This window comes from Periplaneta americana, chromosome 8, assembly GCF_040183065.1.
Source record: "Periplaneta americana isolate PAMFEO1 chromosome 8, P.americana_PAMFEO1_priV1, whole genome shotgun sequence".
NCBI classification, from domain to species: Eukaryota; Metazoa; Arthropoda; class Insecta; order Blattodea; family Blattidae; genus Periplaneta; species Periplaneta americana.
The window spans coordinates 143527207-143546221 of NC_091124.1; the positions used below are offsets into that span (position 1 = coordinate 143527207).

The 19015-nt window shown below is 38.3% G+C and overlaps 1 protein-coding gene across 1 annotated transcript in view; it reads left to right on the top strand.

Annotated features, from left to right (window-relative positions):
* The window catches only part of LOC138705123 (proline-rich protein 36-like), a 105664-nt gene extending 91721 nt beyond the window's left edge, over positions 1 to 13943 (top strand). Inside the window, exon 3 of the mRNA XM_069833775.1 lies at positions 13656 to 13943. The gene's annotated coding sequence lies outside the window, so the exon portion shown is untranslated. The remainder of the gene's footprint in view (positions 1 to 13655) is intronic.
* The last annotated feature ends 5072 nt before the right edge of the window (positions 13944 to 19015 follow it).

The following is a 19015-nucleotide window of genomic DNA, read 5'->3' on the forward strand; positions in this document are numbered from 1 at the left end:
CAGTCCACTCAATGTCCTCTTAGTTTATTCCCTGTCCTCTCAGTCCACTCTATGTCCTCTAGGTCCACTCCCTGTCTTCTCAGTCGACTCTACGTCCTCTCAGTCCACTCCCTGTTTTCTCAGTCCACTCTATGTCCTCTCAGTCCAGTCCCTGTCATCTCAGTCCACTCTATGTCCTCTTAGTCCACTGCCTGTCTTCTCAGTCCACTCTATGTCCTCTCAGACCACTGCCTGTCATCTCAGTCCGCTCTATATCCTCTCAGACCACTCCCTGTCTTCTCAGTCCACTCTATGTACTCTCAGTCCACTCCCTGTTTTCTCAGTCCACTCATTGTACTCTTAGTTTACTCCATGTCCTCTCAGTCCCCTCTATGTCCTCTCAGTCCACTCCCTGTCTTCTCAGTCCACTCCCTGTTTTCTCAGTCCAATCTCTGTTTTCTCAGTCCACTCTATGTCCTCTTAGTCCAGTCCCTGTCTTCTCAGTCCACTCTATGTCCCCTCAGACCACTCCCTGTCTTCTCAGTCCACTCTGTGTCCTCTCAGTCCACTCCCTGTATTCTCAGTCCACTCTTTGTCCTCTCAGTCCACTCCCTGTCTTCTGAGTCCTCTCTATGTCCTCTGAGTCCACACCTTGTCTTCTCAGTCCACTCTATGTCCTCTCAGTCCTCTCCCTGTGTTCTCAGTCCACTCTATGTACTCTCAGTCCACTCTATCTTTTGTCAGTCCACTCTATGTCCTCCCAGTCCACTCCCTGTCTTCTCAGTCCACTCTATGTCCTCTCTGTCCACTCCCTGCCTTCTCAGTCAACTCTATGTCCTTTGAGTCCACTCCATGTCTTCTCATTCCACTCTATGTAATCTCAGTCCACGCCCTGCGTTCTCAGACCTCTCTATGTCCTCTCAGTAAAATCTATGTCCTCTTAGTCCACTGCCTGTCTTCTCAGTCCACTGTGTCCTCGCAGTCCACACTATGTCCTTTGATTCCACTCCCTGTCTTCTCAGTCCACTCTATGTCCTCTCAGTCCGCTCCATGTCTTCTCAGTCCAATGCATGTCTTCTCAGTCCACTCCCTGTCTTCTCAGTACACTCTATGTCCTCTCAGTCCACTCTATGTCCTTTCAGTCCACTCCCTGCCTTCGCAGTCCACTCCATGTCTTCTCAGTCCACTCCCTGTCTTCTCAGTCCACTCTAAGTCGCCTCAGTCCACTAACTGTCTTCTCAGTCCACTCAATGTCCTCTTAGTCCACTCTATGACCTCTCAGACCACTCCCTCTTTTCCCAGTCTACTCTATGTCCTCTTACTCCACTCACTAACCTCTCAGTCCACTCTATGTTCTCTCAGTCCACTCCCTGTCTTCTCAATCCACTCTATGTAATCTCAGTCCACTCCCTGTTTTCTCAGTCCTCTCTATGTCCTCTCAGTCCACTCCCTGACTTCTCAGTCCAATCCATGTCCTCTTAGTCCACTGCCTGTCTTCTCAGTAAACTCTATGTCCCTTTAGTCCACTTTATTTCCTCGCAGTCCTCTCCCTGTTTTCTCAGTCCACTCTATGTCCTCTCAGTCCACTCCCTGTCTTCTCAGTCCACTCTATATCCTCTCTGTCCACTCCCTGTCTTCTCAGTCCACTCTATGTCCTTTGAGTCCACTCCCTCTCTTCTCAGTCCACTCTATGTTATCTCAGTCCACTCCCTGCTTTCTCAATCCCCTCTATGTCCTCTCAGTCCACTCCCTGATTTCTCAGTCCAATCCATGTCCCCTTAGTCCACTGCCTGTCTTCTTAGTCCACTCTATGTCCACGCAGTCCTCTCCCTGTCTTATCAGTCCACTCTATGTCCTCGCAGTCCACTCTATGTCGTTTGAGTCCACTCCCTGTCTTCTCAGTCCACTCTTTGTCCTCTCAGTCCACTCCCTGTCTTCTCAGTCGACTCTATGTCCTCTTAGTCCACTCCATGTCCTCTCATTCCACTCCATGTCTTCTCAGTCCACTCCATGTCTTCTCAGTCCACTCCCTGTCTTCTCAGTCCACTCTATGTGTTCTCAGTCCACTCTGTCCTCTCAGTCCACTCCCTGTCTTCCCAGTCCACCTTATGTCCTCTCAGTCCACTCCCTGTCTTCTCAGTCAACTCCATGCCTTCTCAGTCCACTCCATGTCTTCTCAGTCCACTCTATGTCCTCTCAGTCCACCCTATGTCCTCTCAGTCCACTCCCTGTCTTCTCAGTCCACTCTATGTTCTCTCAGTCCACTCCCTGTCTTCTCAGTCCACTCAATGTCCTCTTAGATTACTCCCTGTCCTCTCAGTCCATTATATGTACTCTCAGTCCAATCCCTGTCTTCTCAGTCCACTCTATGTCCTAATAGTCCACTCCCTGCCTTCTCAGCCCACTCTATGCCTCTGAGACCACACCCTGTCTTCTCGGTTCACTCTGTGTCCTCTCAGTCCACTCCCTGTCTTCTCAGTCCACTCTTTGTTGTCTCAGTCCACTCCCTGTCTTCTGAGTCCACTCTATGTCCTCTGAGTTCACCCCTTGTCTTCTCAGTCCACTCTATGTCCTCTGAGTCCCCTCCCTGTTTTCTCAGTCCACTCTGTGTACTCTCAGTCCACTCTATGTTTTCTCAGTGCACTCCATGTCTTCTCAGTCCACTCTATGTCCTCACAGTCCATTCTATGTCCTCATAGTTCTCTCCCTGTCTTCTCAGTCCTCTCTATGTCCCATCAGTCCACTCTATGTCCTTCCAGTCCACTCCCTGTCTTCTCAGTCCACTCTATGTTCTCTCTGTCCACTCCCTGTCTTCATTGTCCACTCTATGTCCTTTGTGTCCATTCCCTGTCTTCTCAGTCCACTCTATGTAATCTCAGTCCACTCCCTGCTTTCTCAGTCCACTCTATGTCCTCTCAGTCACTCCCTGACTTCTCAGTCCTCTCTATGTCCTCTTAGTCCACTTCCGGTCTTCTCAGTCCACTCTATGTCCCTTTAGTCCACTCTATGTCCTCGCAGTCCTCTCCCTGTCTCCTCAGTCCACTCTATGTCTTCTCAGTCCCCTCCCTGTCTTCTCAGTCCACTCTATGTAATCTCAGTCCACTCCCTGTCTTCTCAGTGCACTCAATGTCCTCGCAGTCCACTCTATGTCCTTTGAGTCCACTCCCTGTCTTCTCAGTCCTCTCTATGTCCTCTCAGTCCACTCCATGTCTTCTCAGTCGACTCTAAGTCCTCTCAGTCCACTCCCTGTCTTCTCAGTCCACTCCATGTCTTCTCAGTCCACTCCCTGTCTTCTCAGTCCACTCTATGTTCTCTCAGTCCACTCCCTGTCTTCTCAGTCCACTCTATGTCCTCTCAGTCCACTCCCTGCCTTCTCAGTCCATTCAATGTCCTCTTAGTTTATTCCCTGTCCTCTCAGTCCACTCTATGTCCTCTAGGTCCACTCCCTGTCTTCTCGGTCGACTCTACGTCCTCTCAGTCCACTCTATGTCCTCTCAGTCCAGTCCCTGTCTTCTCAGTCCACTCTATGTCCTCTTAGTCCACTGCCTGTCTTCTCAGTCCACTCTATGTCCTCTCAGACCACTGCCTGTCATCTCAGTCCACTCTATATCCTCTGAGTCCACTCCCTGTTTTCTGAGTCCACTCTATGTCCTCTCGGTCCCCTCCCTGTGTTCTCAGTCCACTGTATGTCCTCTCAGTCCACTCTATGTTTTCTCAGTCCACTCCATGTCTTCTCAGTCCACTCTATGTCCCCTCAGTCCACTCCATATTCTCCCAGTCCACTCCCCGTCTACTCAGTCCACTCTAAGTCCTCTCAGTCCACTCCCTGTCTTCTCAGTCCACTCAGTGTCCTCTCAGTCTACTCCTTGACCTCTCAGTCCACTCTATGTCCTATCAGTCCACTCCAAGTCCTCCCAGTCCACTCCCCGTCTTCTCAGTCCACTCTAAGTTCTCTCAGTCCACTCCCTGTACTCTCAGTCCACTCCCTGTATTTTCATTCCGCTCTATGTACTCTCAGTCCAATCTATGTTCTCTCAGTACACTCCCTGTCTCCTCAGTCCAATCAATGTGCTCTCAGTCCACTCTATGTCCTCTGAGTCAACTCCCTGTTTTCTCACTTCACTCCGTGTCCTCTCAGTCTACTCTATGTCCTCTCAGTCCACTCCCTGTCTTCTCAGTCCACTCTATGTCCTCTTAGTCCACTCCGTCTTCTCAGTCCACTCTATGTCCTCTAAGTCCACTCTATGACCCCTTACACCACTCTATGTCCTCTCAATTCCACTCTCTGTCCTCTCAGTCCTCTCTATGTGCTCTTAGTCCACTCTATATCCTTTCAGTCCACTCTGTGTGCTCTCAGTCCACTCTCTGTCTTGTCAGTCCACTCTAAAGTCAACTCTCTGTCCTATAAGTCCACTCTATGTCCTCTCAGTCCACTCTATGTCCTCTCAGTCCACTCTCTGTCTTCTCAGTCCACTCTCTGTCATGTAAGTCCACTCTATGTGCTCTAAGTCCACTCATTGTCCTCTCAGTCTACTCTCTGTCCTCTCTGTCCACTCTGTGTGCTTTAAGTCCATTCTATGTTCTCTCAGTCCACCTTCTTTACTCTCAGTCTACTCTCTGTAATCTAAGTCCACACTATTTCCTCTCAGTCCACTCTATGTGCTCTAAGTCCACTCTATGTGCTCCATGTCCACTCTATGTCCTCTCAGTCCACTCTATGTGATCTCAGTCCACTCTCTGTTCTCTCAGTCCACTCTATGTACTCTCAGATCATTCTGTCATCTCAGTCCACTCAATGTGCTCTCAGCCCACTCCATGTACTCTCAGTCCACTGCATGTCCTCTTAGTCCATTCTATATCCTTTCAGTCCACTGTCTGTTCTCTCAGTCCACTCTTTGTGCTCTAAGTCCACTCTCTGTTCTCTCAGTCCACTCCATGTGCTCTAAGTCCACTCTCTGTCGTCTCAGTCCACTCTATGTGCTCTAAGTCCACTCTGTCCTCTCAGTCCACTCTATGTGCTCTCAGTCCACTCTCAGTTCTCTCAGTCCACTCTATGTGCTCTCTGTCCATTCTCTGTCATCTCAGTCCACTCTGTGTGCTCTCAGTCCACTCCATGTCCTCTTAGTCCACTCTATGTCCTCTTAGTTCACTCTCAGTCCACTCTATGTCCGCTTAGTCCACTCTATGTCCTCTCAGTCCACTCTATGTCCTCTTAGTCCACTCTGTGTCCTCTCAGTCCACTCTATGTGCTCTAAATCCACTCTATGTGCTCTCAGTCCACTCTATGTCCTCTCAGTCAACTCTATGTGCTCTAAGTCCACTCTATGTGCTCTAAGTCCACTCTTTGTCCTCTCAGTCCTCTCTATGTGCTCTAAGTCCGCTCAATGTCCTCTCAGTCCACTCTTTGTCCTCTCAGTCAACTGTATGTGCTCTCAGTCCACTCTGTGTCCTCTCAGTCGACTCTCTCTCATCTCTGTCCTATCTGGTTCTCTCAGTCCACTCACAGTCCAACCAGGCCTCTCTCTGTTCTCCCAGTCTGTACTTATATTCCACCCTCTGAATTCTTAGTCCACTCTATGTCCTCTTAGTCCACTCTATGTCCTCTCAGTCCACTCTATGTGCTCTCAGTCCACTCTCTGTTCTCTCAGTCTGTTCTATGTGCTCTCAGTCCATTCCCTGTCATCTGAGTCCACTCTATGTCCTTTTAGTCCACTCTATGTCCTCCTAGTCCACTCCATGTCCTCTCAGTCCACTCTATGTCCTGTCAGTCTACTCTTTCTTCTCCGTCCACTCTCTCTCTCTCTCTCTCTCTCATCTTAGTCCAATATGGTTCCTCTCAGTCCACTCTCTGTCCTCTGAGTCCATTTTCTGCCCACTGAGTCCCCTCTCTGAGCTTGGAGTCCTCTCTCTGTCCTCTCAGTCCAGTCTATGTGCACTCAGTCCACTCTGTCCTCTCAGTCCCATCTGCTTCCTCTCAGTTCACTCACAGTCAAACCAGTACTCCCTCTGTGGACTAAGAATTCAGACAGGGGAATATTCCCCTGTCTGAATTCTTAGTCCACTTTAATGTCCTCTCAGTCTACGCTCTGTTCTTTCAGTCCATTCTCTGTCCTCTCAGTCCACTCTATGTTCTCTCAGTGTATTTCCTTTCCTGTCATTGGGGATTATATGATCTGGTTTTGCAACAATTTGCATTTCTGTCATACTCATACATATGTTTTGGAATTGCATTTATTCGGGGTTCGAACCCGGGTAATAATTTGTTTGTTGTACAGTTCTTTGCCGTACGGGTATCTTGAGCTGAAAGCATAGTGTCATTGCGACTCTGGTGTTCTGTCTGTAAACTACGTCCACGATTTAATACAGTTACAACTTATTACCTTTTCAAATACATGATGGCAGCTTTTCTCTCATCGCTATCGGTAACGAGTTAGAAAGAGAAGACTACCTTTCTAACTCGTTGATCGGTAAGGAGTGTAGTGTTGGCTCCCATGCATACATGCTTAATTTGATTTACGTAGTAGATTGCGCGCGTCCGCCATGACAGTTCGCCTTGGCAACAGTTTATTGGATTATATCATACCATAATAATAATAATATAATATTAATAATAATAATAATAATAATAATATTAATAATAATAATAATAATAATAATAATAATCTCTAATAATTAGTGTATCAGTCTTTGCGTCTATAACAGTTGTGCAGTATGATTATTCGTTTTATTATAGTTTCTGTGACGTTATCTCTGTATTAATATTGTTATTAATCTACTGCTATATCAATAATATTTTGTAAAACGTTTCTACATTGTCGCAGTATATAGGCGGAACACTATGTATGGACCTATCATATTATATATGTGGTAAATCAAATACTGAATAATTATTAATTAGCGATAATAACTGTATATCGAAGTTTTTCATACTATTTTATTTATAACTTCATGTTCCTGTTTTGGTACGTTCCATTGACTGCTCCATTAAACGTTTGTCATAAACGCAGAAAATAAAGCCTTATATTTACCGTGTGAGCAAAAAATATGTGTATCTTATCTGTCGCCTTCCATATAAGATAAGACATGTCGGTGAGATGACCTTGTACTGTGCTTCTATTTATTACGAGCGTATCACGACCGATCGTATTTCACTCGAGGGTGCGACACTCGACAATACCACCAGGTTGTCTTTTCGACATTTCTGGTCATATATATATGAATATATATATATGAATTATTGTGCTATTGTATTACTGTCATTTCTTCTTTTATTTTTTAACTGTCCATGACTTCTGGTTTGTTTTATGATCTTGGACCTCTGTGATTCCCTTATTTTTTTCTGTAAGATAAGCTCCATTTGGAACAAATAAAAAAAATAATTCATTTTATAATTTATTTCTGTTGGGACAAATGGTTAGTTGTTGGTTGGTGTCTAATGCACTGCATTTAGCAATGAAGCTATTATCAGTCGAGCCTTCCAGTATTTGCTGACAATATTGTCTTCTGAGGAACTGCAGTGCAGACTTGTAGATTTTATTATTTTTTTTATTGGGTTATTTTACGACGCTGTATCAACATCTAGGTTATTTAGCGTCTGAATGATATGAAGGTGATAATGCCGGTGAAATGAGTCCGGGGTCCAGCACCGAAAGTTACCCAGCATTTGCTCGTATTGGGTTGAGGGAAAACCCCGGAAAACACCTCAACCAGGTAACTTGCCCCGACCGGGATTCGAACCCGGGCCACCTGGTTTCGCAGCCAGACGCGCTGACCGTTACTCCACAGGTGTGGACCAGACTTGTAGATATTCCTCATCCATTTCCTTGTTGTTGCTGCACAGGATGCATAGTGGTGAGGGTAGAATTTTAAGTTTGTTGAGGACGCATGTGAGGTAGTCATGACGGTGGTCATCCTAAAAATGACAACTGCAATTCTTCTGTTGGCGTTGAGAAGATATTCTTGGTTCTCTAGGAGTGATTTCCATTTTTTATGCTGCACTGTGTCTGCAATTCTGCTTTCATTGAGAATTTTACTTGTTTTTCTGATACAGTATGATATTTGATTCAGAATACGGGATATATAGAGATATAAGTATATTGATAAATGTGCAAGATGAAATCATAATGAAGGGAATAGAGAAGATATAGTCTTTATTGTTTCTTATTTTCCTTCAGTGTTAGATACAGTTTTCTATGGGTCTATTCCATTTCAGAGCCACAAATTCTTAAAGTTTTTCTTTTTCATGTAGGCTAATTAGTTTTGTCACAAGTCACATCTTACTTCTACACAACAAATTACTTACTGTATATCATGGCTCAGGTTATTTGAGGCTGAATTGATCTAATCATGCTATTTTTATCTAAATATATTCGGAATATAAAATATAAAGTGTTACAAGCTAATATCTCTTAAATGGATCAATATAACTAAATGCTGACTTTTCATACAATTTTCGGAGGAGGAGGCCTTCAACAACATTTCAGCATGCCCAAAAATGGGGTTCCGAGGGGAGTAACTTCAGAATTTTAAATGGAACAATGTTATAACTTTTAGATAGTTTGATTGTCCTAAACAAATTAAGAAACTTTTGTTTAAAACATTTTTTTATATACTGAAATTCTGAAATGGTATGAATGTTTGAAACGAGACATATCCGATATAGATAAATACTAATAAATCATGCTATAACTTTACATAATTTTATTAATTGCTCAAAATAATGTTAATTAACATCTAAACACATAGTAAATCTTTTCTAAAAAAATTTCAGTTCCATTTATTTCAGTATTATGATTTCAAAGTCACCTCAACTCTCAAAATATGTGGCTGGCTATGTTGATTGTTTAGTGTGGCTCTTCTAGATTCAGAAATATGGCAGTTTATGTAAATATATGTTAGTGCTAGGCACTATCTGCTGGATCGCATCCTATAGCTGCGTAAACTGTCTGCTCAATCAAAGTTATTTTGCCGCTAGATGGCAGGCAGTACCCACTGCTATCAGAGTCTGTGGATACCCAGAGTAGTGCAATCGGCCGCCATTGTTATTCCATTTCAACTGCTTGGGATAGCAACATTTAAAGTAAAACTCAATTTAGGCCAGTGTCCGTGGCCCTTAAAATTAAAAAATCTGATTCTGATTTAGGCTACATAAGCTACATTCATTCCCTTACAACTGTATATGTCAAATAGCGCGCGCTGGAATAACAATGGCTGATTTGTTGGCATTTCCGGCGCAAAGGCTGCTTGCGCATAACTGTTGATTGAACAGACAGTGTAAACAGCCATAGGATATGATCCACCAGGCAGTGGTGCTAGGTGAATGCAGGAGAAACTATAGAATTGCAGCGGTAGTGTTTAAATGAATGATATGGGATGCAAATGTCTCATATGAAATTCAAACAACTGGAAACACGGCTGCATAAAAATGGAAGTGTAAAGAACAAGAATCGCTTGAAGGTGAAATCAAATGTGAATGATGAAAGTACTATCAATATTCTTGCTGCTGTAAAAGTAAATCCACAGATAAGTCAACATGAATTGGCCAAAGACAGTGGGATTAGCTGCATTTCAGTGCAGCGGATACTGAAGCATCACCTTTACCATCTTTAACATATGTGTATGCATCAAGACCTCGCACAAAGAGATTTTCAGCTTCGAGTGGTTGCATAGAAAGATTCATTCTTGGCAGATATATTATTTTCAGATGAAGCGACATTCTCAAACACTGGACCTGTTAATAGGCATAATATGCATTATTGGACACCTGAAAACCCCCAATGGATGAGAATTGTGCCTTTTCAGCATTGTTGGTCACTGAATGTTTGGTGTGGAATTCTTGGTAATTTTGTTATCGGTCCTTACTTCTTTGAAGGCACAGTTACTGCTGACTCGTATTGCCATTTTCCCAACCATGAATTACCTCCCCTCTGGGAAAATATTCCCTTGAATTCCAGAAGAGAAATGTAGTATCAGCAGGACGGTGCACCACCGAATTTTGCAATATGTACACGTGAACTATTAAATGAGAAATTTGGTGATAGGTGGATTGGAAGTGCTGGACCTGTTGCATGGCCACATTGCTCATTCGATATAACACCATTGGACTATTTTCTTTTGGGATACATAAAAGAAAAAGTCATGTTACACCACCTACAACAAAAGAGGATATGAAACGTCGAATAAGTGAAGCTTGGTGCACTATTAGCACTACTAACAGTTAAAAGTTAGAGAAAATCTTTCCACAAGAATCACCAAGTGCTTAGATGTTATGTTAATGAAGGCTACCTTGAGCACTTAATGACATAATTTAAAGTAAATACCTTGGTATTAATTAATTTCCTTATTCATTTTGTAATCTTTTCTACTACTACAACTGCAATGAAAACAGCCTGTAACTGCTCAACAATTTATTAAAAAAGTTTCAATAAAAGTTGCTTAGTTTATTGAGGGGAACAACAATATAAAAAAAAAACAATTACATGGTTTCATTTAAAAATCTGAAAATGCACCCCGGCACCTCCCTAAAGGGGTCCCGGGAAAATATTGCCCATATCACAGTTTGGAAGACCCCTTCCTCCAATAAAATTTAGAAGACAAAGCATTCGATTTTATCTATTCATTTAAGAGATATTAACTTGTAACAGATCCTCTGATTGAGGTTCTGGCTGATATGTACAATATTATCAGGCAGTACATCTCACTTGATGATATGTGTCAGAGGAAGAACAATTGTTTATATGCATCTGAAGTCTGACTAGTGTATTACGTAGCTAGTTGGCGATGTAATGCAATGGAGGGAAAAAGGAACTGGCCACCCTACCCCATTATCTCCTGCCTTCTTGGTATCACTTTTGAGGTTCAGAACTGTCTTCGGACAGTTGACTAAACAACACCAACAACAACTTATAAGACTTTATGTATATACTCTGTATATACCGGTATGCTTTATATTCCAAAGTGATATAGTGTTAAAAGTTATGTAATCAGGATGTATAAATATATTCTTTAACCCAAAATAGCGTTGAGTGTCAGCAGCAAATGTTCGCCTTGTTTTACCACAAATTTTATTTTTAATGTATGTGTAGAACTCCATTTTTTATTGTTATCGACATTTTCGAAACTCATTAGATCTGTTTTCAGATTCTACTTTAATTTGTACATCTCTTCATTTCATGTTTTTGGTTTCGTTTCATTAATTCCACTTTATAGAGAAAGTTAAATCATATGTAAATTCACTGATTAACGTTATATCTTCTTTACTGTGTTAACTTTTTAGGAAATTACCTGGCTGACTAGTTTCGAAGTGATATGCTTCATTGTCCAAAGCCTATTACTTCGAAACTAGTCAGCAAGGTAATTTCCTCATATTAACACAGCAAAGAAGATATATAGTTAATCAGTGATTATTATATAAGTGTTAAAACTGTACATACAGTAGAACAATGAAGAATATGTAAATTGTAGTAAAACATAGTAGGCCTATAAGCCTACATATATAATATTGCCGAAATTTTCTAACTTATTGTGTAAGAATAAATATACAATTTTTATTAATAATTGATCCATCTTCTTAGTCACAATCTCACTCCGTGTGATTTTTATTTGTAGGAAACTTAGAAGACAAAGTTTATAAGAATAATCCTAACACAACAGAGGAACTAAAATAATATTCATGTTGAATCTTTCGTACACTACTTTTAACACTTGAATATAAATAATTGATTAAATGGCGATCTTACTACGTATTAATTATGTAAGCATGTGCGGCTTACAGCTGTTTCGGTGCTATTCAACACCATCCTCAGAGCCTACTAGATCTCGGCGCTATCTCAACTTCGTTGCCTGTTGTGTGGGTGCGTTCGTGTGATGAAGAGTTATGTCAAATATTGTGTGTGTTCTGAAATTGATCTGTGTGTTGAGAATTTGACTGGGGTGTGTTTTAGTGTGTCTGTATATTTAATATTGTTCTAGTGTGTTGAGTTTTTGGTTTTTGGGTTATATGTGTAGGATTTCCATGTCTGTATTTATATTATTGTATGTGTGGTAAGCATTAGTTATGTGTTCGGCATATGTAGATGTATTGTGTCCTCTGGTTATTGCTTTAATGTGTTCTTTGTATCGAGTTTGGAATGATCTGTCTGTCTGTCCAATGTAGAAATGGTCGCAACTATTGTATGTGAGTTTGTATACGCCTGTGTGGTTGTATTTATTTGTTTGTGTTGTTTGTGTGTTGAGATGTCTTTGTAGTGTGTTTTCTGTATGCTGTGTTGTAACCCAAACATAATAGACAACATCATAAGGAAGACAAAACAAAAACTCAACAAACACAAAAACACACAACACAAACACAAGAACATAAGAAATACATCACACTAACATACGAAAACAAAAACACACACAAGATCGCATCCTCATTCAGAAAACAGAAATACAACATAGCATACAGAACAGAAAACACACTACAAAGACATCTCAACACACAAACAATACAAACAAATAAATACAACCACACAGGCTTATACAAACTCACATGCAATAGTTGCGACCGTTTCTACATTGGACAGACAGGGAGATCATTCCAAACTCGATACAAAGAACTCATTAAAGCAATAACCAGAGGACACAATACATCTACATATGCCGAACACATAACTAATGCTAACATACAATAACATAAATACAGACATGGAAATCCTACATATACAACCCAAAAACCAAAAACTCAACACACTAGAACAATATTAAATATACAGGCACACTAAAACACACCCCAGTCAAATTCTCAACACACAAATCAATTTCAGAACACACACACTATTTGACACAATTCTTCATCACATGAACGCACCCACACAACAGGCAGCAAAGTTGAGATAGCGCTGAGATCTAGTAGGCTCTGAGGATGGTGTCGAATAGCACCGAAACAGCTGTAAGCCGCACATGCTTACATAATTAACACGTAGTAAGATCGCCATTTAATCAATTATTTAAAATAATATATTGTCATTCGAGAAATTGCTTTAATATTACACCTGAGGAACTTATGCGTGTAAATGGGAATTTTCTATGCAGATGTCAAAAATGTGTCTCTGCTGAGAGACATCATTTTCAACCATTCTTTAACACAGATTAGTGCTCATTATTATCAGATTTAAATATCAATTTCTGCTTTCAATAACAAACGGGTTATAATGCCCTAACATGTGGTATAATCTTCTGGGGTAATTCGCTTAATGCAATCCAAATATTTAAACTACAAAAGTTCAAGTATCTCAAACTACCAGCTGCTGGCCATTCTTAAAAAGATTACATAGCTTGCCATTATCCTGTATTTTTATTTATGAAACCTTAAATTTTATCAAATATAATTTGTATAGCTTTCCTACAAATTCAGACACACACCAGCACAATACAAAAAAAAAAAAAAGAAAAAGAAAATTTTATTGAAAGTTGTAACACAACTCTATATAAAAATATTTTCATTCATACTGGCCTTCTTATGTATAATAGTCTACTAAATTATCTTAAAAAATATCTGCACATAAAAAATTTAAGAAAGCTCTTTACAAAATTTTAATCAAAACTGCTTTTACAGTATGAACGAATTTATTGAAAATTGCCATAACTGAATAGAAAAAGAACGCCCTATATCTAAAATTTTATTTCTTATTTTCCAGATCTTGGCTTCAAGAAGGGATGTCTTCTCATGAAGGATGCATTGGTCGAAATTGATTTCAGACTGTTAAATGAAATGTGATTTGTCTTGGAAAGTGTTACATCTGTTCTTGTGGTTATTATTTATTAATGTTGAAATTATTTATAATTAGCCTAATGTTGAAATTTTGTATGTTATGTTTTAGTTAATGTACTGTGTTGTAGCTTAGTAATTATGTGTTACTTTTGATATGTCCCATATCATGCATGTGATCAATAAATGAATACTGAATATTGAATACTGAATGGGTGCTACTGGTATTATTAATGACAACTTGGCTCCCTTTTCTCAGTTGCAACGTGAGTATAGCCCAGGCATGGAACAGTGTCTCAAAATACTACTAACCATTCTGTACCATCACCACCACTGATCCACCACTGTGGAATAATGGTTAGCAGGTTCAAAACCTGGTTGGGACAAATTACCTGGTTTACGTTTTTCCGAGGTTTTCCTCAACCAATTTAAGCATAATTACTAGATAACTTTCGGCATTGGACTTCGGACTCATTTTGTTATCATAATTACGCTTCCCCTCTTTCATCATCAACTCCATTTCTTTCCCATATTTTGGGTTTGCCCCAATGTAGAGTCAGCTGCAGGCAGCCACCAAACTTGGATCCTGTGGTATGTGGTCATTAGTTGCTGGTAGTAGTGGTATGTACCGTGGGCTCTCCCCTGGGCTCATGTTAGCTTGTAGGACTGGAGATGAGAGAGACTGCGGTGATGCCTATGTAGATTCTGTAGGCTATAAGGGAGTGAATAATTTCTTGAATTGTAAAAAACTTTAAGTAAACAATCCTCACCTGCTAAATTTTAAACTTTCGATTGTCATATTGTCTAAATTTTGACAAAATTGGATATTTATATGCTGTTAAAATACTGGGATCATGGACTTATCACATCAGCTAACATTGTTCACAAAAGCATGCACACAGACTAATTGACTGTGATTGATGAGTAGTACTGGTATATAGATAGAACTAATTGTCCGTACAACACATCTTGGGATACAACGTGCAGCAGCACCATATGACCGTCAGTCTACGAAGTTATTGACTCCTGTTCTACTGGATGTATTGAGGATATAATTAAATAAAGAATACTCTGAATCTGTACAGTATTCCATAACAGCTTATGATCTATGCCTGAAATACAAATATTTGTCTTGGTCTTGGATCTGAGTGAGTGATAGATGCGAGAATTTGGTTGTCACATCTCTATATTTTCTCATTCCAGCTGTAAATATACATTCAATTGAAATTGATGGCCGAGTTATCAAAATAAATTATCATAGGAGAGAACTGGAGAGGACAAAATTATTACATATTAGAGATAGATGACACACAGCATGAGTCTCAATTCATCGGCATAATATAAGGGACCTAATAGCAACATGGTATACAAATACAGCCCACTTACTTCAAAATCTTATCTGATAGGTGTTAAGGGCAATCTATGTACAGTCATATTTTATTATCGTTTCTTTAAAAGATCTTCCCAAATTCTATTATCAGTGTGAAGTTTCTGTCAGTTTCAATTTTTATGAATACTGTACAATTTGAGTAATATTACAAACATGCTTTTAATCATACTATTGAAATTGAGCCTTATATATATTTTTTATGAAGTTACTTCATTTCGTTAATATTTTCTCGTTTAACTCGACTAAAGTTTACAAATTTTATATAAATCAAGTCCTAATATATATTAGCAATATAATATGTTCATTATGTGTGCAGACACATAAGGAAGCAAGTATTAGGACTTCAGTTTTAACATTCAGAGACAAAATTAAGGATTTCTTTTACATAGATAAATTTGTTGTATTAACATGATTTTTTAATATATACAGTAGAAGGTATAACATGATTGAGGTACCACTAAGAGCTGCACACAATCTATATCTGCTTTTGGGAGCTACAGTTGGGAAATTAGAAAATATGTCAAGCATTCTATATGTCAATTTATAATACCAATAATTCTATTTATAAAGCAATTCAAATCACTTGCTTGTGGAATGTCGATCTTTATTAATTGTTTATAATAGCTGGATTAATAATAACTAAAGAGAAAGCATTGGCTTGGAAGAATTAAGTCACCAATTACAAAGCATTATTAATCAAAAACATAAATAAGAGAAAGTCGACCATTCATCCTTAGGAGATTTGACACATTCATTCATTATAGATAGAGTTAGAATTTCCCTGTGATTGTAGAGATTTTATTCATTATATTAAGGTGACAGACACTATTCTTCCTGGAAACAATGCTTTACAGGTACAGTAACACCTGAATTCTTGGACTTAATTCAGGGGCCTCAAACTTTTCTTATTGCACTTTTCCTCTTGTGCTTTACCGGTACTGTATTCACATTTTCTACGCTTACATAATATCAGAGAGTCTTTCTATGGCATTAGTGACAGGACGCAGCCTGTGTTTACTCTTGATTTTGATAACTGACACAGATGTGTCATGATTGGGAAATTTTATGAAAAGCAAGAATTCATTCATAATAGGCTAAGCCCTAACTGTAGGCCTATTCAATAGGCCTAGAAATAAAACAGGTAGTGTTAATTGGTACCAATATATTAGTATAAAGTATATTGAAAGATAAAAGAAGTAAAATAGATTTTATATACACAAGTCAGGGTCTTCGTTTCCTTCACTACCATAATAGATATTGTATGTAGTCTATGTATTGGTAGATAGTATATAAATTAAAAAAAAATACATGACCTATGTAGTAGGCTATAAACACTTAGGTTAAGGTAGACAAATCATCATCTTTATTTGCAAGAATGATCTGAATTTCTACAGTGACTGTATTAAATACCGGTAAATTAAAGGAAAATTCCAAATGATTTAATTTTCCAAATGTAATCTTCATCTTACCATGTTTGGGTGACGTATATACGTCCGTTGATGTAACAAATTAATTAATTAAATACCTATAGTCACTATAGCATGATTGTGACTATATTAGTATTTAATTCATTTAATTTTCGTTAACTGTTCTTATGTGTAGGCCTAATTATGCAGTGCATCATAAGCATCTGAAATTTAGGTACCTTAATTCAAATCATAAAAGAAATACCTTAATATTCTTTTCTTTTAGTTTAAATATGCCATGAAAATGACAAAATTTCAACAAACAAGAAACATAAGAATGTGTCATGTCATAGGCTCAATTGCAATAGGTCTGCTTAGTAAGTAGAATAATTCATGCCTTATAATTTATAACTCACACAAATATGATTCGTTAAGATCCTTCTTCATTCAGTTTCATGACTGCACAAGAGTTCGTTGTTTGAGACCCCTACTTTAACCATCCAACTGAATAATAATGCCACACCACAATTTGTATGCACCATGTGTCTGAAGTAAGTCTCTTTATCATATTAGATTTTACTCAAATTCTGGAGTACTAACTTACAGGATATAACAATTTATAATCTTTGGCATAAATAAAAATATGATGTTTATATTATATAAGCCTATATACAGATTAACAATAGCAACACTATAATATTAATTCTATTATAATAAAAAAAAAGGGTGGCTATGGATTCAGCGTGTTACATACCGTACATCAGAAACATGTATACAATGAAGAGTGTTCACTGTTCTTATTATCTTGCACTAATAATAATTATTATTCATAATAATGCTGATTCACTTTCAACTTGATTCTTGAAGTTTAAATATAGTAATCTTAGTTTCATTCTCTCTCATTTACATATTCCTCTCCATTTATAACATGTATACTATTTATACAAATACACACTCACTCACACATATACACAAAAACTGTATACAAACCTGCAATATAAGTGATGGCAAACCAAATGCAATCAGCTTTTCACAGACATATTTATATGTTTTCACCAGAGATTAAACAACTAATGAAAGCATGGAACTCCTGAAAACAAGGAGTTGCTCAAAGAATAAATTTACAAATATTCTTATTTAACTGGTTTTTAGCATTCTCAACAATACTGATTCATAATCAAATTTTGACACAGTCTACAAATTTAAGAGACTGTTGTATAGCAGAGCAGTTTTCTGTATTTATGTTGTTTGGAATTAAGAGTTCCAAATCATTGAGGCAATGTATTTCATCTATGTCACATTAATCACATTGAATCTGTTATTATTACGGTTATTTTACACAAGAAGAAAGTTAAACACACTATATATTTTTTCTTTTATATCATTCCCAACTTTTTCTCTTTGTTTTTTGTGTAGCCTACATTATCATGACAAATATGGAAACAATTTGTACAAAACTGTAGTACTGCACACAAGAATTTGATTTCTTAACTATAGCCCACTATAAAATTATAGCAAACTGACTAGTGATTACGTACCGTACAAGAAATGGAATGAAAGCTAAATCACTAAAGCAAAGTTATACAGTATAATATGTCTTGTTTTATATTACCGGTAAAATAAATAACTCATCATTTGCAGGAATCTTACAAAACTGTAACAATACAGTTATTCTGTATTATTTGGAACTTAATTGTATATTTAAACTATAATCATTGTAACTTATTTATAAATTCTCCTTGTATATGCAGTTCACTAAACAGAGTAACATTTCTGAATTAGTTTTTAGAAATAACTTTTCAAATATAAGTAATAGCATATTAAATATTTTGCTCTTTTGCAGCAAATATGTCTATTTAAATATCACAGTGCATCATATAAAATTTTAAATTGCTGTGAGAATTTGGCACTATGCATATGAGTATGATTTTTGGACTGTTAAGAACCAGGAAGTACTTGGCATATTCAATCTCTTTTAATTGCTATTTATAGTGCTCTCAAATAATTACTTCCATTTACTGATTATAAAGCAATTTACAGTTTTATTGGTCTAACATGAGTGAATGTACAAACCACTCTGGTAAAAACATAATTACCGTACCATTGTATCTTTCCTCCCACTCATTAAAGACCCTTCAAAGTTGAACAACTTCTGCTGAGATAAAGACTTCAAAAATCAATAGAAGACTTGATTTCTGAATTTTGAACACGAACATACAATTAAAAAAAAAAAAAAAAAACTTTTGGCATTCTTATTCAATCTTTATTTTATGCTTACCTTACTGAGAGAATAATAATATATAAAATTTGACACATTCTTCAACACAAAGGTAACATTTAAAATTCTTGGAAAGATCTAGTGCTTTTACAATCACTAATTTTTACACAGATATCTTGTGCCTCTACCTACTATGCACTTGTGTTCGCGAAAATGTGTTGTCATAGTATTAGCTTCGGAACATGTGAAACATAATGTACACAGAAACACTTAGT